Below are 26,001 nucleotides of genomic sequence, written 5' to 3' on the forward strand. Positions count from 1 at the left end.
AGGCCAGCCTGGGCTACCAAGTGAGTTCCAGGAAAGGTGCAAAGCTACACAGAGAAACCCTGTCTAAAAAAAAAAAAAAAAAAAAAAAGAGCAGAGATTCTTCGTGCTTTGCTCTGGTTTACCTAAAGTGCACAGGACTGTACCTAACACTTTACAGCTTCTTGATGAGTGGTTTACCACAGACCACCCAATCTCACAAAGTAGGTCTGGCTACCTCTATCTGAGTAGCTGAGTTCTCATTGCTGTGACAATGTACCTACAAAAAAAGGGGGTTATTTGAGCTCAAGTTGAGAAGATATAGTCCATCAGGGGCAAAGAAGGTTTGATGGCATGAAGTGGTTATTACATTGCACTACAGTCAGGAAACAGAGAAGAATGAATGCCTGTCTCAGGGGGGCTTCCTCCATTTGTACACTTTGTAATTCAGTCTGCAAGTCTAGCCCACATGCAGGACAGGAATTCCTTCATCATCTAAACCTCTCTGGAAACCCTTCACAGATACACCTAGAGCTCTGTCTCCTAGGTGAGTCTTAATCTAGTTAAGTCAGTAATGATTAACCATCACAACTTCCCACTGTCCCTACTGTACTAACCTTTAGACACACTGAGTAAGCCAAACTAGGTCTTCACATATGCTGCTCCTCAGCTGGACTATCACCTGCAAGGCTTACTGCAACACTTATACAAATGACACCACTTTAAGACAGGCCTTTCCAAAACACCTTAGCTAAGATGACCACATTGCCCAAGGGCACACAGTCTAACTCTACTGTATGCTGCAATTTTCTTCACATGATTAACTACCTGATATCATGGATAACTGCACATCTTTCATACTATAACTTAACATTCATAAGCACTAAAGCATCATCTCACTTTTACTGCCAACACCTCCAACAATGCTGGCACACAGCAGGCACACCATACTTAATGACTAAATAAATAGATATTAATGTTTGATAATGTTGAACTTACCTGCTCTTTCTATAATACTAGAGGGAATTCTTACATAGAATGAAATCTACGATGAAAACTTAATCCTTTGTGCTTCTTCTATCACTATTATCCTACACTATACTAGTGAGGAAGGCTAAAACCAAGGAGCACATCTGAATGTTACTAAGAACTACTGAAGGATTATGAGTGATTAAATGCCATATTAATAAAAGTAAAAGTTTCTAAAAAAAAAAATCATACAATGTTTACACCAGATCCACTGAAGGGAAATATAATTTAAACAAACAGGGATAAAAGGAGTCAATCGCTAAACAACATTGTTACAGAATTAGGGAGCACTGTTGAACACACAAAACTAGTGTCTACTGAAGCCAGAGGACTTGTACACTGATAAAGTTAGAATCAGAGTCTAGGCCTTCTCTCAATAATGGAAAAGCACAAACCATGTAAGAGTCTAATATAATTCTGAGAAGTAAGTATCCCAGAAAACAGAAGATTCATTTACGAAAGCGACAATAAAAACAGGATCAAATGCTCAACTACACAAACAATAAATATTTAAACAATGAGTTATCTACCATTACCTTGATGAGAAATTACACTAGCAAAATCCTTGTTGCTCCCTAAAAGCATGCACAACTAGTATACTCTTTCTGCAGAACCACCTACCAATTCGCCTTAGGCTGTACAACACAGACATCTTTCGTCCAGCAGTTCAATTACTAGAATTTTACTTTAAGGAGTCAAAATACAGACATTCCTAAACCTGATTCTATATCATAATTACTTTCACAGTCTCATTCATCACTATGAATAAACTAAATTTTTTACTTCAGACAAGCGGGTAGATAAAAAGGTTTAAATACTCAAACATTTAAGTACCAGGAAAATGAATTTTAGGGGGGAAAAGTAATAGTTAAATAAGGTAAAAAGATCTCCTAAAAATTCCTCTCAAAAGCACAGAAAGTCAAGTTTCATAGAGATAAAGACAGAAAGGATAGATATGGTAGAGTAGTGGTTCCTTACACAAGTGAATTGGTAAGGAACTTTTCATAATATCAAATAGCCAGAACCATGAATTTCCAATAGCAACAGTTCTACATCTTGAGGACTCATTCTGGTTCCCTGAGGAACTTTTGGAAATTATTACCAACAATATAGGTTCAATAGTCAGAGGAACAAGAAGGAAGAGAGAGAAAACAACTAAACCCTAGGCCAGCTGAATCATTATCTAGAAATGGAACCAGAGCATCACTATATTACTTTAAACTCCCAGCAATTCTCTTATAAGTGCAGCAAAGATCACAGACCAATGTGATACATTAGTAGTTTTCACAGTGTGATTTCCAGAACAGCAGCATTAGCATCAAGTGGAACTTGAAAGAAATGAAGTCTTATGCCCTCACCATAGAAATGCTGAATCAGTTATTCTTAATGAAGCTAGGTTCAAGAAACCCTCCAAATAATTTTATTTGATAGGCACTGTTCTAGAGTTATTATTTCATAGAGATTGACAAGAAGAAGTGTCAAACAGACATTACTGAATCAAATGATTTTAACATAAGTATAAAAACAATTCAATGGGCCGGGCGGTGGTGGCGCACGCCTTTAATCCCAGCACTCGGGAGGCAGAGCCAGGCGGATCTCTGTGAGTTCGAGGCCAGCCTGGGCTACCAAGTGAGCTCCAGGAAAGGCACAAAGCTACACAGAGAAACCCTGTCTCGAAAAACCAAAAAAAAAAAAAAAAAAAAAAACAATTCAATGGGAGAAAGAACAGTCTTTTCAACAAATGATACTAAAATTAGATAGTCACACATAAAGAAATGCAGCTAGAGACCCATCTCACATCATATTCAAAAATTAACACAAAAGGGGCTACAGACTTAAATTTAGGAGACCTAATACTATGAAACTCTTATAACTTACACAAGTATAAATCTTGCCAACATTAGACACTGGTTTCTTAGTTATGACAAAGCAAAAAAAGAAAACAATTAAGTTAGACCTCATCAAAATTAAAATGTGTGAGCCAGGCACAGTGGCACATGCTTGTAATTCCAGCACTTGGGAAAAAGAGGCAGGAGGATGAGGAGTTAAAGGCTGTCCTTGGATACAAATCAAATTTGAAGCTAACTTAGACTATGTGAAACCTGTTCTCAAAAAAAAAAATTAATTTTCATGCTTCAAGGACAACATGAAGACTGTAAAAAGACAGCCCATGTAGTGGGAGAAAAAAAAAAAACAGTAAGTTGCATAATATGATAAGGGACTAGTAGCAGAGTAAAATAAATCAAAATACAAACCTGATATACCAAATTAAAACCTGATAAACCCAAATTAATACCTGATAAGCCCATGGGAGCTATAAGCAAAATTAGCCATGAGGGAAAGACCATTCAAGCCCACAAAGATACACCACTTCACACTCACTGGGACAACTAGAATCACAAAGACAGGTAGCCATGTTAACAGCAGTGAATCACATCACACAGAAAAAAATAATAATCAGTCCTGCCACAGTGGTGCACATCTTTAATCTCAGCACTTGGGTCTATATAGAGTTCCAGGCTAACTAGGAATACACATTAAGACAACCCCGCTGGAAGAGTTACAGAAACAAGCCTTCAAGAATGCCATATTTGGGCTGGAGAGATGGCTCAGCAGTTAAGAGCAATGACTGTTCTTCCAGAGAAGCTGGGTTCTATTCCCAGCACCCACATGGCAGCTCACAACTGTCTGTAACTCCGGGATTTGACATCCTCACACAGACAAATATGTAGCCAAACACCAATGCATATAAAATAATAAATTATTTTTTTAAATGTCGTATTTAACTGCCAGAGAAGTAGGATACAATAGAGACCAAACAGCCGACAAACAAAAAGAAAATAGATGTGCCACAAACAGCAAAGGAGGAGAGCATGTCCATGCTACCTAACGGAAATGAAAGATTAAGGAAGAAATACAAAAAACGTCTCTCCGATTTAGTTATATGGAAATTTAGTTTTCAAAAAATTACTAAAAAATTGGGACATCTTTCTTTATATTCTAATGTGTAAGGGATCACTCAAATAAACGATTTACAATAAACCCCAATACCTTGATTTTCTGAAATTGGTCTCAAGTCCTCTTCAAAGATGAATCTGGAAAATTAAAATTAATTAGGAAATGCAAGTATCCTGTAAGTCACAAAACCGCTGTAAGGTCTCTTTACAACTACCTTTAAAAAAAAAAAAAAAAAAATTTAAGCCAAGTCTGGCCACTGTGAAAACTGCTTACCCCGCACTGTAACACCACAGCACAGTGAAATTCACCAAGAAACAAGTGTTCCCTTGAAATACAGAAAAGTTTTCTAAGCAAAGGAACGCGAAAGAGAAAAGAAAAAAAAACCCAAGTCACCTGCCCCTAATGCCCAACTTCAGCGTAAAACTCATTTACTCACAGCCTGATCACGCAGCACAAGGACAAACACATTCACGGGAAACGTGGGGGAAGAAGCGAGGCTAGACCAGACTGTGAGTCCCTGACTATGCCGGCATCATCCGCGGCCACACGGGCCTCTCTCCGGGCAGCGCCCTGGCCTCCCAGTCCCCATCCCAGCGGCCAGGTCTTTTCCAAACTGCGAAAACAAGCGAGCGGTCGGCCCACGGAAGAAAATCTGCGGAGAAGCAACTCCGCCACAAAAGCAGCGCGGCCCACAGTCGCTGAGCATTGGTACAAGTGCCCCTGGCATCCACAAATCCGGAGACTCACCTGTCCAAAGTGAGAGGAAAAAACACACGCCACTGTCAGGAAACGGCACAGACTTCAGATGGAGCGCGCCATGACACTTGTGTCCCGCCAGGCTTATTTGCGCATGCTCCGCGACGGTAGCCTGGAGCGGTCAAAACGCGTCACTGTTTCAAGTTTGCGTAGGATTTTTAATTTCATAATTGTTACTAAATTCTTCTACAAATAAAGACAAAAATGCACTTCTACGTCACTATGTTCTCAGTATCTTACCAAATAACTTCTGCTGAGCCTTATAATCTGTCCCGGACAGCTAACAGATTAACACAAACATGTTGCCATTTATTATTACTATTCCTAGTTCCCAAAAAAGAACTTGAGAATTTAAGTACTTCTCAGAGTAAAAACTCCCACTGTAAATCTTTTTATTACGTTTTACCAGTTTCCTCCTCTATCTGTCTGTGTGTCTGTCTATCTATCTCAATCTCGATCTCTTTCGAGACAGCCTCTCTCTATGTATCCCTGACTGTGCTGGCACTCACTATATGGACCAGGCTGGCCTTGAACTCACAGAGTTCGGCCGGCCTCTGCCTCCCAAATGTTGGCATTAAAGGCGTGCACAACTATGCCCGGCTAATTTTCTCCGTTTTTATAGAAAAGAATAGACAAGGAATGTTCGGTCTACTGAATAATAGAAATCATCTAACACCAAGCAATTTGGGGGTGTTGTTTGTTTCTAGGGAAACTTAGGGATTCTTGTTTTTATTTGCTTGGATTCTTAAAAAAAAAAAAAAAAAAAAAAAAAAAGGTGGGGGGAGGGTGGGGCTTGCTTAGGTAGCCAGGCTGACTCTCAAGCTCTTTCTGCTCCTGCCTGCCTCTGCCTCCTACTGCTGGAATTACAGGTATGAGCCACTGCACTAGGCTTTTATTTCTGCTTCTACAGAAACAATAAGCCTAGGCAGTCAGGTTTTATTTAATAATTTCATAATAATACTTAAGAATAAAACATAATACTTTCTTTACCAGTAACACATAATTTCAAATAGAGCAAAAAGAAAAGAATGATATGGAAAATACAGAATAAGATCTTTATGTTTTTAGAATGTGGCAGATTTTTGATGGAGGGTGGGTGGCTTTGGTTTGGTTGGTTTTGGTTTGGGCAATCCATGTACTGGGACCTGGGGCCTTCTGCATGCTAAGCAAGCACTGTACCACTGAGTTACAGCTACAGCCCCTGGTTTTCTCATATTAGTCTCCATAGTGAAAATTGAAGGGAAAAGAAAAAAATATGAGGAATAATCAAGTGAGTGAACTCTTATTATCCTCAATGGACAAAGAAAGAATAAATCCAGAAATTATAAAAATTTAGAAACAGATTTAGCTTATGGTCTTAGCAATCATCTGTTGTACTACTAATGTATTTAAACCAATCAACAACCTTTTCATGAAACATACAGTGCATGTGTTTAATTTGCTCTTAGAAAATCAGAAATGCATGTGAGTTGTTAATGTAGTGATTAGATCAATGTAATAGTGGCAGACTTAAGGCAGATTTATCTATTTGTTAGGTTAACAGGACAAGTGTAGATACTCGTAATTTGTGAAGTTCAGGAAGTCGCCAGGCATTGGGCAAATATGCTGTGATTTACACTGACTTTCAACATCCTTTGACCAAAATCCAGCTCCAGTTTCAGAAGCAACAAGGGGGTGGGGTTAGCACACAAGAATCAATGTTGGATGCAGGGACTGAGATCAGATATGGGAAATTGCTTGACAGAATAAAGCTCCCCTGGCTGGAAACCACACATCAACAGGAATTTTTTAAGAAAGAATTTTTTTTCAAGAGTTGGATGAACCCAACAGGAAAGAGTGATAGTAGGAACAAAGAAAAAACACGAAGAATACCATATCAACATCAAAAGAAAGACTGCTTCAAGTGGATGAGTGCTTCAATACAGAGGGTATTAAATGATGACCGACAACATGATGTGAAATCCCTATTGTCTTGGAAGGAATGCTGAAGGGTCATCTTACAAAGCAACCACTAGAGGGCAGAGTGCTGCACTTCTGACACCAGCTATCCTGGTCTATCATTTCTCATAAACAGGGTTGCTTTAATTCTATAAGTAATTTTCTCTTTCCATTCTCCCACTCTTAGCACAAGTGGTTAAGAGGCTATACAAGTGACCCTTGCCAGAACAGTGAGAACACCACAGTGCCTTACCATAAAGCAGGTAACCTACACTAGGCCCAGAATTCTGGGCTTTGTCATCTGCAAGAACCTAAGGCTGAATCTCCCAGGGCTACCACAAAGGGAAAATAAATACATAAATAAAAAACACATGCCCATGACAAGTCTGTTTCAAAGGAAAAACAGAAGTGAGCTATGATGAGAAAAAAGATCCGTAAATTCTCAAGACAATTTTAAGACCCCTGCTACCCAGCAGACCCAGAGCTGTCTTTATTTCTAAATCGTTTGACTTTGCGAGCAAGTAAATCTCTACATTTTTCCTTTAAAACAATCCAAATGCATTTCTATCTCTTGCAACCAAAAGAGTTCTATTCGTTGATAATAGTGATGGTGATGTTTTGATTTTGGTTTTGATTTTATTGATAAAAATTTTATTTTATCTTATGTACCCCAGACTGCTAGCTCTAAACCTACTGTGTAGCTAAGAATGGACTCAAATTTCGGATCCTCCTGCCTCCACGTCCCAAATGCTAGGATACAAGGCATGCATCAAAACACACTAAAATTCTTATTGTTATATAGACTCCCAATGACCAAAAATATTAACTCACATCCATTATATAACATTCTCATGGTTTATAAGTATCAGCTGAAGACATGGCGTTTTCTCTGTCCTTCTAATGCATGACCTAATACATAATAAAATTGTTGTTGTGGGGAATATAGCTTAGTGTTAGAGCCCTTGTCTTACATGCCTAAGGCTCAAGTTGGATCTCCACTGCTGTAAACACTAACAATAATGACAGATCTGTTGTTAATGCGAACTGAGTTACATAACCTTTACTGCATGGATTCAGTATACTAAAGAGTATTCTAAGTGCTCAGGAGATGAAACATAACAAAGTCTCTTCCTTTTTGAGAGGGTAGCAGATTCATGCCAGCAGATACCGACAAAACATAATAAATATAGCAGGAGTGGTGTCACTCTGCTTTAATCCAGCGTTTAGGACGTAGAAGCAGAGGGATCTCTGTGAGTTCCATGCCAGCCTGGTCTCCAGAGTGAGTTTCAGTCTAGCCAAAGGTACATAGTGAGACCCTGTCTAAATAAATAGTGCAAAACAAGAGAAGAAGACACATGCTACTGACTCCTGACACCCACACGGGGATGGCAGGCAAGCGCGCGCGCGCGCGCGCACACACACACTATAAAATTATTATACTCTTTCACTCTTCCTTTCTCCTTTCCTTACTCTCTTCTTTCCTTCCTTCCTTCGTTCCTTCCTTTCTTTCAACCCATGTTTCATTGTGTAACTCTGGCTGGCCTGTAACTCACTATGTAAAACAGGCTGGCCTCACAGAGGCCTGCCTCTGCCTTCCTAGCGCTAGAATTAAGGACTGTCCCTGGCCTACATTGTATTTATAATGAAGACAAAGACAGCCCAAAAAAAAAGGTGACATCAAAAATCAGATTTTTTTTTATTAATGTCTTAGTGTGTGTGTGTGTGTGTGTGTGTGTGTGAGAGAGAGAGAGAGAGAGAGAGAGAGAGACAGAGAGACAGAGAGACAGAGAGACAGAGAGACAGAAAGACAGAGAGTGACAGAGAGACAGACAGAGACAGAGACAGAGACAGAGACAGAGACAGAGACAGAGACAGAGACAGACTTGCATGTTAGACAACTTTGTGGAGTCAGTTCTCTGCTTCCATCTCTACATGAGTCCCGGGGATGGAATTTGAATTTCCAAGCATACGCTGCCAACTCCTTTACCAGCTAAGCTATCTTGCTAGTCCAGGGCTTGAGATTTCTTTTAAAAGAGGTTTAAAGAGCCTTTTAAAGAAGCTAACTAAGAGAAAAGGGACTTTAAGAAAAGTCTGAGCACAGCACACATCCTTAATCCCAGCACTTCCGAGGCAGAAGCAGGTGAATCTTGGGAGTTCAAGGCCAACCTGTTCTAAACAGTGAGTTCAAAGCCTGCCAGAGAGAAGAATGAAATTTCCATGAACAGAAAAACAAGGGGGAGGGAAGACTATAGGCAGAGCAAATATGGGAGAGAAAAGGAAAGATAAAGAATGTGGGGTCTTATCTACCCCCCAACCCCCATACAATTGGTGAGTTGTCTTATAACAAGTGTTCAGAGGTATACATTAAGAAATCTCGGCCGGGCGGTGGTGGCGCACGCCTTTAATCCCAGCACTCGGGAGGCAGAGCCAGGCGGATCTCTGTGAGTTCGAGGCCAGCCTGGGCTACCAAGTGAGCTCCAGGAAAGGCGCAAAACTACACAGAGAAACCTTGTCTCGAAAAACCAAAAAAAAAAAAAAAAAAAAAAAAAAAAAGAAATCTCATAAATTTGTTAGCTTTCCTACCAAATATTAATGAAATTTGAATTGAGGGTAATAGAAAATCCTTGCTCTCTTTAAACAGGATGAGTTGAGATACATATAAGGTAATTTTGTGTTTTGATAAAAATCCATCCCTGACGCCAGGCCGTCATGGCGCACGCCTTTAATCCCAGCACCCAGGAGGCAGAAGCGGGCAGATCTCTGTGAGTTCGAGGCCAGTCTGGGCTACAGAGTGAGTTCCAGGAAAGGCGCAAAGCTACACAGAGAAACCCTGTCTCAAAAAAAAAAAACAACAACAACAAAAATCCATCCCTGACTCCCTCCCATCCAACTCCCCCTCCCATACACCCTCACCACCACAGTTCCCTCCCAAGATTCTTATATTTATTTTTTTAAACTTTTTATCTGGAAACAATTTTGAACTCCTTTTTCTTTTTATGACAGGGTCTCTCTCTATAGTCCTCGCTATCCTGGAACTTGCCATATAGACCAGGCTGGCCTCAAATTCACAGAGATTTTTCTACCTCTCAAGTTCTAAGGTTAAAGGCATTTGCTACCCAAACTCAGCTAATTTCAAACTTCTTAAAAGTTGCTAAAATAGCCGGGTGGTGGTGGTGCACACCTTTAATCCCAGCACTCAGGAGGCAGAGGCAGGTGAATCTCTATGAGTTTGAAGCCAGCCTGGGCTACAGAGTGAGTTCCAGGGAAGGCGCCAAAGCTACACAGACAAACCCTGCCTCATAAAAACAAAGAAAAAAGTTGCCAAAATATTGTAATTGATGCATATATAATCTTCATCCCCAGAGAATAACACCTCATAGAACCAAAGAACAGTGATCAGAGCCAGAAAACTATCATGGACATAATGTCATTCTAACTGCACCAACCCAGGGAAAGTCTTTCATTTTCTTATCTTCCCTAATCTTGAGACTTTGGAAGAGGAATGTGCAGTTGTTTTGTAAAATGTCCCTCAGTTTGAGTCCTCTGATGTTTTCACGGCTTCATTCATAGTTTTTGTTTTGTTTTGTTTTGTTTTCTGTGTTTTGTTGTTTTGTTTTGTTTTGTTGTTTTGAAACAGGGTCTGACTATGTAGCTTTGGCTGGCCCAAAACTCATAGAGATCCACATGTCTCTGCCTCCAAGTACTAGAATTAAAGACAGAACATTTAAGTCATGAATTTGGGGCAAGAATACCAGGGAAGAAATGTTGTCTGTGCCCCTTGGCCTATCTCAATGAAGGCATGTGATACATCTCATTAACAGTGACATACTTCGAATATTTAGTCTCGCCTGCCAGAGGCCATTAAGAATATACAGCAGGTGACAACTAATATTCAACAAGGCGACCTATCAGGTGAATAATTCTCTGATAGTGAGCCCCCACTTGGCAAAGACCATGGGGATCACTGACTCTGAATCCGTTTGTTTCTATCTATAGTTTTTCTCGTGTGCCACTACATTTCTTCCCTAAAATCAGCTATGGATGTGTTTCGCAGTACTTGTGTATTTATCTCAGGTATATATTCCATCTATTGGGCACGCTTAGAGCTGAGGATGGTCAGGAAGATAATTTCTGATTAATCTGTATAATTCTGATGAATAGAAATAATAATAGGATATTTTTCATAACTGACATAGGAAAGTAACAGTATTCTCAGTCACAAAGATAGCAGCTAATTTTAGATGTCAGAACAAATTCAAAATAGACTAGCTGCTCCTGCAAAGAATACACAAGGACAAGTTCCCAAGTGTCTGTTAAAGCAAAGTCAGGCTGATAACATTGAGACATGGCTCCCTGACAGGTCCATGTCAGTGGTTGGCTTTCTGCACTTACCCCTAGCCTCAAGGTTCAGCCAACTAACTAACTGTTTGTTGTTTAAGTCCTGAATTTCAATGTCACTCTCTGTCTGAGAAGGCTAACCACTCAGAGCTATGTGCCTACTTGACTCCCTGGCAAACCTCCTTAACCTGAGAGAAACTGTGTGATTTCTCATGGCTCTGTCTCTTATTGTTCACTCAAGAAATATTTTGTGACCCTGAAAATGTAACTAAAATCTGTCCAGAGTTTTGGCGGTGGAGATGGAGATGTGCATGAAAAGGTGAGTGAGTGAGTGAGTGAATGAATAGTAGTATGTGAAGGAATGTAACAGAGTAGAGAAAAGAAATGTATATAGAAGAGAGATGTGGAGCTATATAAAAAAGATATGTAACTGTATGTAGAAATGTAACACTGTTCAGGAGAGAGATGTGTGGAGACAGAGAGAATTTTTTTAAGATGAAGGAAAAGAGAAAGTTACCATCAGAGAAAGTGTGTGTTTCCTTATTTACCCCTCAGGCAGAAAAAGTCTAGCCCTTGTTGCATTCATGGGTTTTTTTTGCACACACTGGGCTGCTGGAGGCTGGTCCTCCAGTCAGCAATACTCACCACTGTAAAAGGACTCTTCCCTCTACTTTCAGTGAGTGACTTGAGGGAGACACGCTGAGGTTCCAGCAGCATCTTGTTTCAGAGCATGTTGCTGCTTCTAATCGCAGCATCTCTGAATGACCCTACAGGGAACAATTATCACTGTGGTGCTTGCCAAATGGGGACTTTCCATTTCTATCATTCCTTCTACTTATATTATTGAATGGGCTTTCCCTTCTCATTTATCTATTCAATTATTTATATTGGTATGGATGCACAGTGTTCGTTTTATATTATGGCTTCTAACCCATTATTAGTATTACTATGTTGCTCAAATTATCCAAAATGTGGCCATGGCCTTGGGTTGCTCTCAGTGTTCTTTGGACATGTCTGTATTTCAATTATACATACATGTTTTTTTTTTCTGTTATTGCAATATGCTCCAAACTCTCTTGTACTTTCTCTGTTTGATCCCTGCAATCAGTCTATTCTCCATGGAATTATAGTTCCTGCTAGTTTAAATGATATTTAGAAACTAAGTGGGGAAGTCAGATGTTGTGGTATTCATCTACAGTCCCAGAACTTGGTAGATGGAAACAAGAGGATCAGGAATTTAAGGCAAGCTGCATAGCAAGTATGAAGTCATCCTGAGTCATATGACACTCTACTTGAAGGAGGAGGAGGAGGAGGAGGAGGAGGAGGAGGAGGAGGAGGAGGAGGAGGAGGAGAAGAAGAAGAAGAAGAAGAAGAAGAAGAAGAAGAAGAAGAAGAAGAAGAAGAAGAAGAAGAAGAAGAAGAAGAGAAGACTAAGAAATAGCTCAGCAATTAAAAACACCTACTGCTCTTGCAGGGGACCCAGGTTCAATTCCCAGCATGCATACAGAAGCTGTTACAACTGCCTGGAACTCCAGTTCCAGGGGGTCTGATGCCCTCTTTTCTGGCTCTTTTGGACTCCTGCATCCACATATGCACATAAATTCATTTGTACTCATACATGTAACAAATAACTGAAAATAAGTAAATAAATAAATCTTTCAAAAAAGAAATAATGATGTGAGCAGCAGTATGCCATTGCTTCTGGGCATTATTGCTCCAGAAGCTGCAGTCTAAACATGGCAAACTTGAAGCATATGTTAGATATCCATGTGGATCCTTGACCTGGCAATTGGATTTATGTTTCTAACGTTTTGAGAATTGGGGAGTCACTGGCATGCAGGTAGTCATTGGCATGCAGCCAAGACTTAATGGGAGTACCCACAGGGTGAGCCTGAAGCATGCCAATATTAACATGGGAGAGAAAAGGAAGAGCCAGAAAAGAATACTGAGACATAACAACCAATGGGGAACAAAAGGAAAACAAGAACAAGGGATCCTGGAAGGCAAATGATAAAACATGGACTGGAATGGCAGGCCGTGTTAAATGATGCTGAAGACTGAGTAAGATGAATGCTGAGAACAGACCATCAGACTGAATAACTTGAAAGGGCAGCTTTTGGTGGAGGGATGAGAGTAAAACTTGAATGGGGTACATTAAAGGGTGACAAGGGAAGCTAACTAGAGACAGGACTTCATCTAGGGACAGAGCTGGAACTGTGGCAGCGGGAGAGGTGTGTTCCAAAGGAAGGGTTGAGTTGAAGGTAAGAAAAACAAGAGCATGCTTAAATGCTAAGTCCCCTGGAAATGGGAAGGTGATGGTGTAGCAGAGAGAAGGAGACTGTTGGAATGATATTTCTTGAGATATAAATATTTAAGGAATACACGAAAGCTTTTTAAAAACAAATACAAATATCAAGAGTGGAGGCACGCACCTTTAATCCCAGCACTTGCGAGGCAGAGACAGGTGGATCTCTGTGAGTTTACATAGTGAGTTCCAGGCCAGCCAAGGCTACATAGTGAGACCCTTTCTCAAAAAATAAACAAAATAACCAACATACTAAAACCTATTTTAAAATTTAAAAACAGGCTGGAGATGTAGCTCAGTTGGTAATTGGTAGAGTTCTTGCCCAGCATACAGGAGGCCCCAGATTCAACACACTCTAAAAAAGAGCAGGAAGACATGATGTAAAAGCCTATAATCCAAGCACTCTGAAGTCTACTAGTTCAAGGTCATCCTCAGCTACAATAAAGTTTGAGGCCAGCCTGAGTACAAGAAACTCTGTCTCAAAAGACAGAAACAAACAAACATTTCATGTGTGGTATTTTAAATTTTTAAGCTTAAAAATGTTGTTTTTTAAAAAAAACAAGCAAAAAATTTAAAAATTAAAACAAACAAAAAAACACCAAAGTAAGGTGTTAGCATGATCATCAATGGTCAACTATAATATTCTACTGGAAATGTATTTCTCTGGCAAGCACCAGAATGTGGCTGGTTGGTCACAGCCAGGAATATATGGAAAGAGAAAATGAAAAATTTTAAACTCATTTACTTTTGTAACCAAAGGGCATTGATAGCTTTTATTTGATGGGAGAATAAACACACAACACACACACGCACACACGCACACACACACACACACAAACACGCACGCACGCACGTGGGGAGAGAGAGACAGAGTCACAGAGAGACACAGACACACAATACACACAGACACATCCACACACCCCATATTTACACATTTAATATTGTTACCTTTCTCACTGGTTTGATGCCCCCACACCCAACCCCCACACATTACAAGTGCTAAATCTGTCAGCAAAATTCAGGCTTGCAATTTCACCAAGCAAGTCTTAGAGTGAATGGCAAAATAAGAAAGGCCAGAGAAGGTCTTGCTGGTGAGGATGTCTTCTTTCTCAAAGAACAGAACAGAACACGCAGCAGCTGGTTTCGTGAGAATGTACTCCCTGAACCTACAGACAAAAAGAGGCTGCAGAAGTATTCCATTCCAGCTTATTCACTCATTCTAAATATCTGCAAGGCCCTCTCCCAGGCTGTCCACTCCACAGGAGAGTTAGGAGCTGAGATCAAAAGGAAAAGCAAGGAGGACAAAATGAAAGCAGAACAAAAGGTCTTTTGTTTTAAAGTCGTGTCTCATATTTCCCACTATAACTTCTCAAATGTTAGTGAGAAGGCAGAGAAAAATGCTTAATAAAAGGCACTCAGTGAATCGTTGCAGAGTCTATTTTCAAAATCAAATGTTGGTAGATTTTAGTTTGTTTACTTCATGTGCCTGCACATGACACGGGGACAGCTTTCAGCAGCCAGCTCTCTCCTTCCGCTATGTGTGTCCCAGGGATCAAATTCAGGCCTCGGGCTTAGTGGAAGTGGCCTGAAGCAGCTGAGCCCTTTCAATGGCCCAGACATCTATTTTCAAGGCATGTATTTATTTGTATTGCATATAACTACCAGTAAAATTTAGTTATGTTTACTTAAAGATTTTATTTTATGTGTGTGAGTGTCTGCCTGTATGTATGTATGTATGTATGTATGTATGTATGTATGTATATCACGTATGTGCCTGGTGCCTGAGTAGGCCAGAAGAGGGTGTAGGATCTCCTGGAACTGGGGTTCTAGGAGGTTTGTGAACCATCCTGTGGGTGCTGGGAATCAAACCAGGTCCCCTGGAAGAGCAGTCATGGCTAGCAACTGCTGGCCCATATCTCCAGCCCCAATTCTCATGGTTTTTTCCTACATTAGCCAAGATTATCAAAAGTCAATTAAATAAACTGATATGTGTCTTCATAAAAAGTTATGTCATAAGTACATACAAAACAAATCAAGTTCAGGAGGTAGTTTTGCTTCTAGCAAATTCATGTGTGCTATCAGTTTTTGCTGACGAGGTCTAAAGAGATGGCTCAAAAATAAAAGCTTTGAGTTGCATAGCAAATCCCAACTGTCTGTTAGTCCAGTTCCAAGGGATCAATGCCTTCTTCAGACTACTTCAGGGAATGCACATTCTGCATGATTGTGGTACACAGATGTACATGCAGGCAAAACATTCACATAAAATTAAAAAAAAAAAACTACAGAGATTAATAAAAAAAAAACCCAAAGGCCTTTGCATTTAATTTTGGGGAAAAATAGTTTGATAATTAAAAATATTTATGAATATTTTCCATATCCTAAGATCATTTTTAAAACTTCAAATAAAGTATTGAAAGACACTGAGAAAGGATACACAGTCTGGTCTCCCACAATCTGGTCCCACAGACACTGAATTTATAAGACCTGAACAATAATTGATTACCTGGGAATAAATCTCAGTTTCCTTATCTGTCTATCATTGAGCAACTGTGTCAGTCAATATTTTTTCTTATAGAAAAGAACCTGTTGTAACCAACTACTGAGGTCAGATGTACTCTACACTAAGTTATTCATATTGCTTAAAACAGTGGTTTTTTCAGGCTGTCCTTTGCCCTGGGAGACTTTCTTTTACAAGTAGCTTTAGACTCCATTTTGAGGGAGAAGAACACTGCCTCCCTGATTGAACCAAGAAACAGCATCATCTGGCCACACCACACATCTGACAAGACCGAGGGGTGACTAGTTCCTGGGACAAGAAAGGGAGTACCCTGTAAGTTCACTGGAGAGAACAGAAACTGGAGGTCACATGGGCATATTAAAATCCTGTCAAGAGAACCAGACCCAAGGATGTATGTAACACATCAGATAGAAGAAGGGTGTGACTCCCTCGCCTGGACCCCAGAAAGTAAGTGATACACACCCAACACTGTAATGGCATGTTCCCACACCAACCCATCATCTAATACCTGGTGTGTGTGTGTGTGTGTGTGTGTGTGTGTGTGTGTGTGTGTGTGTGTGTGTGTGTCAAGTCCCAATGACCCCCTGACTTGAGTCAACATCTGCTATTGACACAGCCAACTTGACTCTCTACTCTTCCACCTGTTCACCTTTCTGGACATGACTAGATGCGTCCAGCTCCAGCCTGGTTCACACTCCTTCATCTCTACCAGCAGTTTGTATTAGCAGTAGCTGCCTGCCATTGGTCTGGTTCGTTATCTTATCTATACAGAGTCTTTCTCAACCCCTTCTGAAGCCTTTTGAAAGCAACAACCTTATTTGCTTGTATTCATTCCATACCCCATAAACATGTATACCAATATAAAGCCATAGTTACTAGATACTATGTGATATGTGATGAGAGAGATAATATTACTAATTAAGACTGGAGCACAGAACTTCCTTTTACCTTGGCCAAACAACCAAAGTAGGTGAATTTTATTACAAATCCCTGTTATTGAAATGGCTGAGTGTGGTGGTTTGAAAGAAAATGGTCCCCATAGGTTCATAGAGGGTGGCACTATTGGGAGGTGTGGCCTTGTTAGAAGAAATGCATCTCAGTTCTCTTCCTGATGCCTGAGGATTAAGATGTAGTATTCTCTGCTCCCTCTGTAGTACCATGTCTGCCTGCATGCAACCTGCCATGAAGATAATGAACTAAACCTCTGAACTGTAAGCCAGCCTCAATTAAATGTTTTCCTTTATAAGAGTTGTCATGGTCATGGTGTCTCCTCACAACAATAAAACCCTAATTAAGGCACTAAGCCTTGTGAGTTTATTATTACTCAATAAATTCTGATGTTGTGAAAGGACACAAGTATGTTTGTCTATGCTTCTGGCATAGCTTGCTCACAACCCCTACACTAATTTTGTATGAGTCAGGCCAGCCTGAGCTATCTCAGCCTCAGTAAGGATGCGACTAAGTTCAATCAGAGCCTAATATTCCTGAGACACTGTGGCGGATCCTATGGTGACATATAACTGTGGCTGGCACCTTCAGCATACCTTACCCTCCCTGGCAATAGGCCCACAGATGAGAACACAATAACAGCTAAGAGTCTCTAGGTCCTATTTAGTAAAATATGACAATGTTCCCCAGTCCTAATGATCACTCTAGAGTAGACCTATCACCAAGCTGGGTCATCCAGAGCTCATTCCCCATGAATTAAAAATTGAGAGACTTCGCTTGGGAGGCAGAAGCAGACACATCTTTGTGAGTTCATGGCCAGTCTCGTCTACCTATTGAGTTACAGGATAGCCAGAGCTATATAGTTAGACCCTGTCCCAAACACACACACACACACACACACACACACACACACACACACAGAGAGAGAGAGAGACAGAGACAGAGACAGAGACAGAGACAGAGACAGAGACAGAGACAGAGAGAAATTGAGAGGTCTGGGAATAATAAGTGGTAAGGCATTTACCTAGCATGTGTGAGGACATAGATTCAATCCCTAATACTGAGAAAAAAAATCATGAACGTTTTTAGAGCTAGGATAATAGTATAAACCTGTAAAACTGTAATCCAAGCACATGGGAAGTGAAGGGAGGAGGATCAAGAATTCAGTATGTCCTTGGCTTCATAATGATGAGTTCAAGGTTAGCCTGGACTATATGAAACCCAGTGTCAGAAAAAAAAATAAAACAGGAAGGAAAGGAGGGAGGGTGGGAGGGAGGAAGGGAGAGAGGGGAACAGGGAGGGGGGAAAGGGAAAGAAAGGAGGAAGGGGTAGGGGAGGAGGAATCGGGACTAAGAGACTCTAACACTGTTATACTGCACAGCCAATATGTAGTACATTGCTTTATTAGAGGAATTCTGTGTAACTGCTAGAAAGGAATGTTCTAGAAAAGGAATGAAAAGGAAAAGAAGCAGGAAGAAAGAAGAAGTAGAAACATTGAAGAGAAAATTGTGGCTCTGACTCTGTAAAGGCAAGGCTACATTCTGATTTATTTTAGGGGTGGGGAGCACACAATGCATGGCGTGTGTGGAGACAGGAGGACAGCTTTTAGATGTTGGTTCTCTCCTTCCACCATGTGGCTCACAGGAACTGAACACAGGTTGTCTGGCAACAGGCGCCTTTAGCCAATGAACCGTCTCCACAGCCCCAGGTTGCCTTGTGACTCTTAGTTCTATAATGGTACACCTTTGAACCCTTGTTAATTTCCTTTTTTAAAGCTAGCTCCATCCAGTTGGTTTCCTGTCAAGAGTATTTACTGACTCCTGACTGTGCAGCCTGTGGTATTACCAGCAGAGAAGGTTGATGGATGTACTAGAGGACAAAGACAGCTGAAAAACAGGAGATAAAGGAAACTCAAAAGACTATAAGTGGATGGGTAGATACCAGCAGTCTTGAAGGTCATAGAGGATGCACCCTCATAACTACATACCTGCACCTGTGACAGCAAGAATTGAAGCTACAAGACACCCCCCCCCCGAAAAAAAAATGAGACCCAAAAGGAATCACTGGCCCTGGGTGGGGACAGGATATTCTCAACTTCCTGAAACATAGGAAGATTACTATCTAGCTGGAGGCTTTCTGGAAAAGAACAAAGACATGCCATTGTCCCCATTTCTTGAGAGTTAATCCAAGAGGACCTGTCAATCACCTGGCAGAAAAAAATACCCTCCAGGAAGCTATCTGGTCCGGAAATATTAGGAAATAGTGTAAGCCCACTTAAAACCTAAGTCTGCAAACAAGCTTCTAGGCACTGGCCACTCTCATTCTGTGTTTTCATTTGGCCACTAAACACTTTTATTATAATTATCATCATCATCATCATCACCATCATCATTAGTTTTTTGAGACAGGATTTCTCTGTGGACCCCTGGCTGTCCTTAACTTGCTGTGTAAACCAGGCTGGCCTCTAGCTCAGAGATCTGCCCACCTCTGCCTCCCACGTGCTGGGGATGTAAAGGCCTGAGTCACCATGCCCAGCTTAGGACACTCTCTTTTCTTTATTTTGTGATAAACCTTGCCTGCCTTCTACACTCTGACCTGTCCTTGAAATTTCTGCAAAGAATGGTCAAGTGAGAGAGAGAGAGAGAGAGAGAGAGAGAGAGAGAGAGAGAGAGAGAGAGAGAGAGAGAGAGAGAACAGCAAATAGGAGACGCCCACCTGAAAGGAGGGATCGCTAAGTGGGAGGCTGGACAAATGAGTTCTTGACCTGGTGGGAGTTGGGTATTAGGAAGGATAGAGGACTACTCAGAGAGTGAGATGTCAAGAGCAGACACCTCCTAAGTCAGAACAAGATCCAGGATGTGGCTGGCACAGGGGGCTGCTGAAGAGAGGGAATAAATAGACAGCTCGAGGCACTTTGGGGCTAGGAAATGGAATGCACAGGGTGGGGAAACGGATCACTTGCTGCTCTTTCAGAGGATCTGGGTCTGATTCCCAACCCCATGTGGGGCAGCTCACAGTCTCCAGATCCAGAGGATCTGACAACTTCTCCTGGCCTCCCTGGAGACCAACACACATAGACACACAAACATTAAAAAAATTGTGATGTGTAGTTTGCCTAGGAAAATGGTAAAAGTCAGAAAAAGAAAAATGTGAAGTAAATGCCAAAGTATCGGTGAATGTGTATTAGAAATATGGGCAATTTACAGAATCAAAATTATGCTGAGGATTTTAATTCTCCAATGTCAATAATGAGAAACTGAGTGGATAGAGCATTGTATAAGAAGCCTTGATGTTATCAAATATAGAGTCAAATTATATTGAAGTAATTAAGCGAATCACATAGCCTGTGTTTATAATGCACACGAAATATTGTCTGCGCTACTCTGCTGTAATAAGGTTGGGGGGGACTTGGTTTTCCAGAGTGAATGATACTGTTCTAACAGAAAGTCAAAGGGTAGCTGGCCATCAAGCAATAACTTTACATCACAGAACTGCTTTTTCTAAGGGTCTCACAGGATGGGGGTGCACACTAAAGCTTTATAGACTTTGGTGATTAGTGCCAGGGTAGTTCTTGAGTGAGACTTTGCCTAAAATGACCTGTGTGCTGCTTTTATACAAACACCGAAATCTTGTTTCTGGCTGCTTCAACTGGCTTCATGTTTCTTGTGTAGACATGAAAGACATTTTCTGTGTTTCCCGATTTACAATCTGCTCTCCCAATTCTGCCCCAGTGTTAACCCTGCACTTAACCAGCATCACCCTGGGAAGGCTTCTTCTGTGTCAGTGCTGTATCAGTAGGTCTCCTGTGATGCAGGGTAAGGGCTAACAGTCTAGGCTGGCGATCAATTGGCCCTGGCTTCAAGTCCTAGGAAAGCCACTTTCTAATTCAGTGAGTTTGGCCATTTGAACTCTCTGAACTTAATTTTCTTCCTTGAAAAGGTACGATACTAAATATCCTAGTGACATCACGTGATAAGTGTTGTGATCCGAAGGAGAAATGTCCCCATAGGCTTTGGTATTTGAATATTTGGTCTCCAGTGGTGTCTGGGGAGCTCAGGAGGTGCAACCTTGGTGCAAAACTATGTCACAGGTGGCGGGCTTTGAGATTAGAAGCCTCGTGCCATTTCCAGTTGACTCTTTTTGTTACATGCTTTCTATCCAGGATACGATCTCTCAGCATCCTGCACCAGCCACCATGCCTGTGGCTTGCTGTCGTGCTTCTCCACAGGAGGATTCTAACCCTCTGGAATTAGATGACCAAATAAACTCTTTCTTGGATCAGTTGCCTTGGTCATGGTGCTTTGTCTCAGCAACAGAAAAGTAACTAATATAGACAGCATATGTCTAAAGAGAAAGAAGAAACATCACTTTCTTAAATTCCTTTCATGATCTAAGATAAAGTTTGAAAGAAGTGTTTGGTATGTTTCTTGAGACTAGGATACCAAGAGTCAAGTTCGCCTATGAAAATATATTCTGGGAAGGCTTGTAGCCAGAAGGTTTCTCCGGTCCTGTCCAGCTCCATGGTCCTGCAGTCCTCTGGTCCCTCCTGGCCCCACGGTGCCTCAGCCACTTATAAAATAGTCATTCAGAGCTCTTATAGTTTAACTCAACTCATAACTATTCATCTATGTATTGCCACATGTTCCGTGGCTTTACCTGCACCTATTACATGTTGCTGCTAGGATGGCAGTCTGGTGTCTGTTCCCCCCCTGCCCCTCCACCACCCCCACCTGCTCCCCCACCACCACCATTCCACCTTTCTTTTTCCTGTCTCTCTCTTTGGATTTCCCATCTGCCTCTAAGCTGCCTAGCCATAGGCCAAAGCAGCTTATTTATTAACCAATGGGAACAACATATATTCACAGTGTACAGAAAAACGACATTGCAGAGAAATCTTGGGTGACTGTCCAGGCAGTCAGCTGTTTTTGTCATTTCTCACATTTTTTGGAAGTCGCTTGTTTGTACTTCCTGGTTACTTAGGTAATATTATTTCCTTCTCAGGTCTCTGAGAGAGTTGATGATTAGATAGTTATAGTTTTCCTTGTCAACAAATTCAGAAAAGAAAATCAGTGAAGAGATGTAAAGTGTTTAAGATTGAAAGACATCAAAAGATACTTTTGGCTGGTAATACAAGTTAGGATAGAAAGTGAATTAGGTACAACATTTTGGACTCACCAAAATAAGATAAATAATGGAGTATTTTCTCTGAATTTGTCAACTGTTAATGAACTACACATTGTCAATGTAATTCTTGACTGTATATATTGTATATACTTATTGTACTTATTTTACATAGTTTTTCTTATATTAGTTATAACGTTTTATTATTTTAGACAAAAAAGGGAAATGTGGTGATATATTGTGTACCCTAATAAACTTGCTTGTGGATCAGAGGACAGAGCCAGCCACTAGATTAGACATAGAGGTCAGGCAGTGGTGGCACACACCCTTAATTCTATTACTTAGTAGGCAGAGATCTTCTGGATCTCTGTGAGTTCAAAGCCACACTGGAAACAGAGCCAGGCAGTACTGGGAAGCACACATGCCTTTAATCCCAGGAAGTGATGTCTGGATGAGAAAGGTATATAGGGGTGAGGAACAGGAACTCTCTCTCTTTAAGCTGAGTATTTTGTAGAGGTAAGAACTAGTGGCTGGCTGCTCTACTTCTCTGATCTTTCGATTTTCACCTTGATATCTGGTTCCTGGTTTTTTATTAAAAGACCATCTAAGATTTGAACAACAAAGGCTGAATTCTCTTTGTTTTTCAGAGAATTAAACAGAGTTTGCACATGCAAAATTTGATCAGTCTAGCTAGAAGAGTGGGTAAATCTGTGAGGAAGAAACTCCATGAGGTAGGCTTGGAAGGAGTTGCAGAGTGTTCCTGAGCGGTTCCCATGGTTCTCTAGGCTGAAGGTTGACATGATTTCTCAACCCTACATTTAGAGACCATAAAATTTGCAGCTTTGCAAATCAGATTTCACCCTGCCCACGAGGAATTAGTCAACATTTACCAGCATAACACTGAATCAAATATTCCTATGTCAGAGCAGAAAGATGATTTGAAAAATAACAATCCAAGGGAAATTTTGGGTTTTTTTTCTCTTGTTTTTCCCTTGACATTTTCAGAAAAGCCCCTTTTATTTATTCACTAGTATTTTTATGCAAGCAAAGTTTTGGAGTTGAGGACAAGGGTTTAATTGCCACCACATACCAACCAACACAGCAATGATTATCTTTATCAGTATTGTTCACAACAGAAGGAACAGTGCCTTTTTTTCTCCATGATAGTTCTGCTGAAGCTATTTTCCTTGGGGATAACAGATTTCTCTTCAAGTGCATCTTTGAGAGACATAGCTCAGGGTCTCAATTATGAGAGCCCATTGCTCGTTTGAGCCCCAAGAGAGCAGTGACATTCTCTCTGGGGTGTTGACATTTAAGCAGATGACTAGGATAAGAAGCAGGTGGGGTGGGGGTTAGGGAGGGTAGGGGTTAAAGGTTGGAGTAGGAATGGAGAGTGTAAGGAGCCAGGGAAAACAGCATTCCAGAGCACAACAAATTCACAGGCTCTGAGATGGGGAAAGAACAGACTAGTAAGAAAAGAATATATGAACAAGGAGATTGGCATGAGCTGAAATGCAGAAGTCAGTAGAGATCAGGAGATTGGGTCTTCGGTGCTCTTCCTCAGCAAGAGATATTTATTACCCTCAGGGAACTTGTCAGGGATCATGCTGTCAAATTTCCTGATGCTTACTTAACACTGACTGGAGGTGGCCTGACAGATACAATATTAATAAAGAATTGCCTTAAGGGTGTGGAGGGCATACTCATCTCCAAAACTCTATTTTTGAGTAAAGTCAGATGAGCTGAGAGCTAGAGCGCAGGTCAAATGGTTCTGTGACTCAGTACCACGCGGTCAGATTGAGAGATATGTGTCCTATTTAGCATGAACTGTCAACTTGACAGAAAGAAGAGTCTTAAATACCAGGCATGGTGGCAAACACTTAGTTCCAGCATTTACAAGGCAGAGGCAGGTATTTATGGTTTCAAGGCTAGACTCATCCACATAGCAACTTTCAGGCCAGCCAAGACTACATAGTGGGACCCTATCTCAGATAAACCAAGACAAAATAATCAGGTGAGTAAGGCTGTCCCATGCCACTGAGAGACTGTCCTGATTGCTGATGGGTGTAGAAGGCCCCAGCCTACTGTGGACCAATGTGGGTATATAATCATGGCTTGATCTCCCTAATGGAAGTTAGCTGAGCATGAGCATGAGTGGGCAAGCCAGCAGCAAGCAGTGCTTCTCCACGGTATTTCCTTCAACTACCTGCCCTGGTTCCCCTCAGTGATGGACTTTGATCCAGAAGTGTAAGGCAAATAAATCCTTTCTTCCTCTAAGTTGCTTTTTCTTTTTTCCAGTCTTTTGATACAGGGTTTCTCTGTGTAACAGTCCTAGCTGTCCTGGAACTCACTTTGTAGAACAGGCTGGCCTCGAATTCAGGTAGATCCGCTTGCCTTTGCCTGCTGAGTGCTGAGATTAAAGGTGTGTGTGAGGTGGTCAGAATGTTTTATTCATAACAGAATGAAACTAGAACATATGGACAGCTAGTACCCAAGATGATGAGCTGATTCTTAGCTTTGTATTCCAGACTGAATATGTCTGACTTCCATCACCTATGAGGTGTTGAAGAAATAACAATATATGATTTGAATGTAGTCTTAGTTACTGTTCTATTGCTCTGAAGAAACAACAGGACCAAGGAAACTTATAAAAAGGAAACATTTAATTGGGGGCTTGTGTGCAGTTTCAGGGGGCTAGTCCATGAGCATCATGGTGAAAATCATGGCAGTAGGCAGGAAGGCGTGGTGCTGGAGCAGTAGCTGAGAGCTCACATTTGATCTGCAAGTTGTGGGCAGAGAAAGTGAGACTGGGCCTGGTGTGGGCTTTTGAAGCATCAAAGCCAACCCCCCGGGACACGCTTCCTCTAACAAGGTCACACCTCCAAATCCTTCCTAAACATCCCACCAGCTAGAGACCAAACATTCAAATATATGAGCCTATGAGGCCATTCTCATTCAGATCACCACAGGGTGTTATGTTATAAGGGACATTATGGCATTCATGTTATTGGATCCCTTGCTCTGAAGACATCATCAGCCATGTTCCTAGGACACTAAAGGAGCATCACAAAGTCCACACAGGGAAGAACCAAGGCCTCGTATCGCAGACTTGCCATATATGAGATTGTCAACTTGAGTCAATCTTTCAGCCCCAGGCCTACATTTGATAAAGAGCACTTTTGTGGACATTTTGACAGCCATCTCACGGGCTGCTCATGCCAGAACCACCTAGAAAAGCTGATACTGATTCCTGACCTGCAGAAACTGTATGGGTGTCTAAAGACTCACTATTGTTGTAAAACAATGTCTTTTTGGGTTCTTGTTATATAGCAACAGATCACAACAAGAAATTCTACTAGGTGATTTGCTGTGATAATTATAACACTTCATTTTGTGTTGTCTGTGTACTTGGGCAAGTTACTTCTGAAAAATTTTTATAGTACTAAATGAAGTGAATTCCAGTATTAAAAAGTTTAGAACCTATTTCTTTATTTGAGACAGAATCTCTCTCTATACCCCTGGCAATCCTGGAACTGGCTATGGAGACCAGGCTGACCTCGGACTGGCCTGCTTCTGCCTCCTGAACACCTAGATTAAAGATGTGTGCCACTATGCCTGGCCTTACTTTTACTATTTAATTATGTGTGTCTGTGAGTGTGTTTGTGTATGTGAGTGCAGTCAGTGCCCATGAAGGCCAGGAGAGGGCAATGGATCTCCTGGAACTGGAGATACAGACAGTTGTGAGCCACCTGCCTGTGATACAGGTGCTTGGGAAGGCACTCAGGTCCCTCTGCAAGAGCGGTATATGCTCTTCATCTCTAACCCCAACAAGTCTTTATTCATTTTGTGTGGGGGGCACATAGGCAAAGGCATGCATGTAGAGGTTAAAGGCCAGCTTGTATGAGTCAGTTCTCTCCTGCCTTGTGAGTACTGGGAGTTGAACTCAGGTTGTCAGGCTTTACCCACTAAGCCAGCACACAGGTCCTCCTTTTTGTGTTTTAACCTCAACCAGATCTGCCTTTACTTTTCAAATTCAGTTCATAACATGGCAATTCAGAGAGTCCAGACTCCAGCTACCTGGACAGCATTCTGGACTGATTTTACTCTCTGGTCT

The 26,001-nt window shown here is 41.2% G+C and overlaps 1 protein-coding gene and 1 pseudogene across 4 annotated transcripts in view; both read right to left on the reverse strand.

Moving 5' to 3' along the window:
* Positions 1 to 4,828, reverse strand: part of Cdkal1 (CDKAL1 threonylcarbamoyladenosine tRNA methylthiotransferase) — a 571,033-nt gene extending 566,205 nt beyond the window's left edge. The window contains exons 1-2 of one of the 4 annotated variants that reach the window (XM_006972280.4): positions 4,711 to 4,828; positions 4,057 to 4,100 (exon numbers count right to left, since the gene is read on the reverse strand). The gene's annotated coding sequence lies outside the window, so the exon portion shown is untranslated. The remainder of the gene's footprint in view (positions 1 to 4,056; positions 4,101 to 4,710) is intronic. The other 3 variants (XM_076573112.1, XM_076573111.1, XM_076573113.1) reach the window with 3 other exon arrangements.
* The window catches only part of LOC143273536 (peptidyl-prolyl cis-trans isomerase A pseudogene), a 51,587-nt pseudogene continuing 30,389 nt past the window's right edge, over positions 4,804 to 26,001 (reverse strand).

Source organism: Peromyscus maniculatus, chromosome 5 (assembly GCF_049852395.1).
Source record: "Peromyscus maniculatus bairdii isolate BWxNUB_F1_BW_parent chromosome 5, HU_Pman_BW_mat_3.1, whole genome shotgun sequence".
Lineage (NCBI taxonomy): Eukaryota > Metazoa > Chordata > Mammalia > Rodentia > Cricetidae > Peromyscus > Peromyscus maniculatus.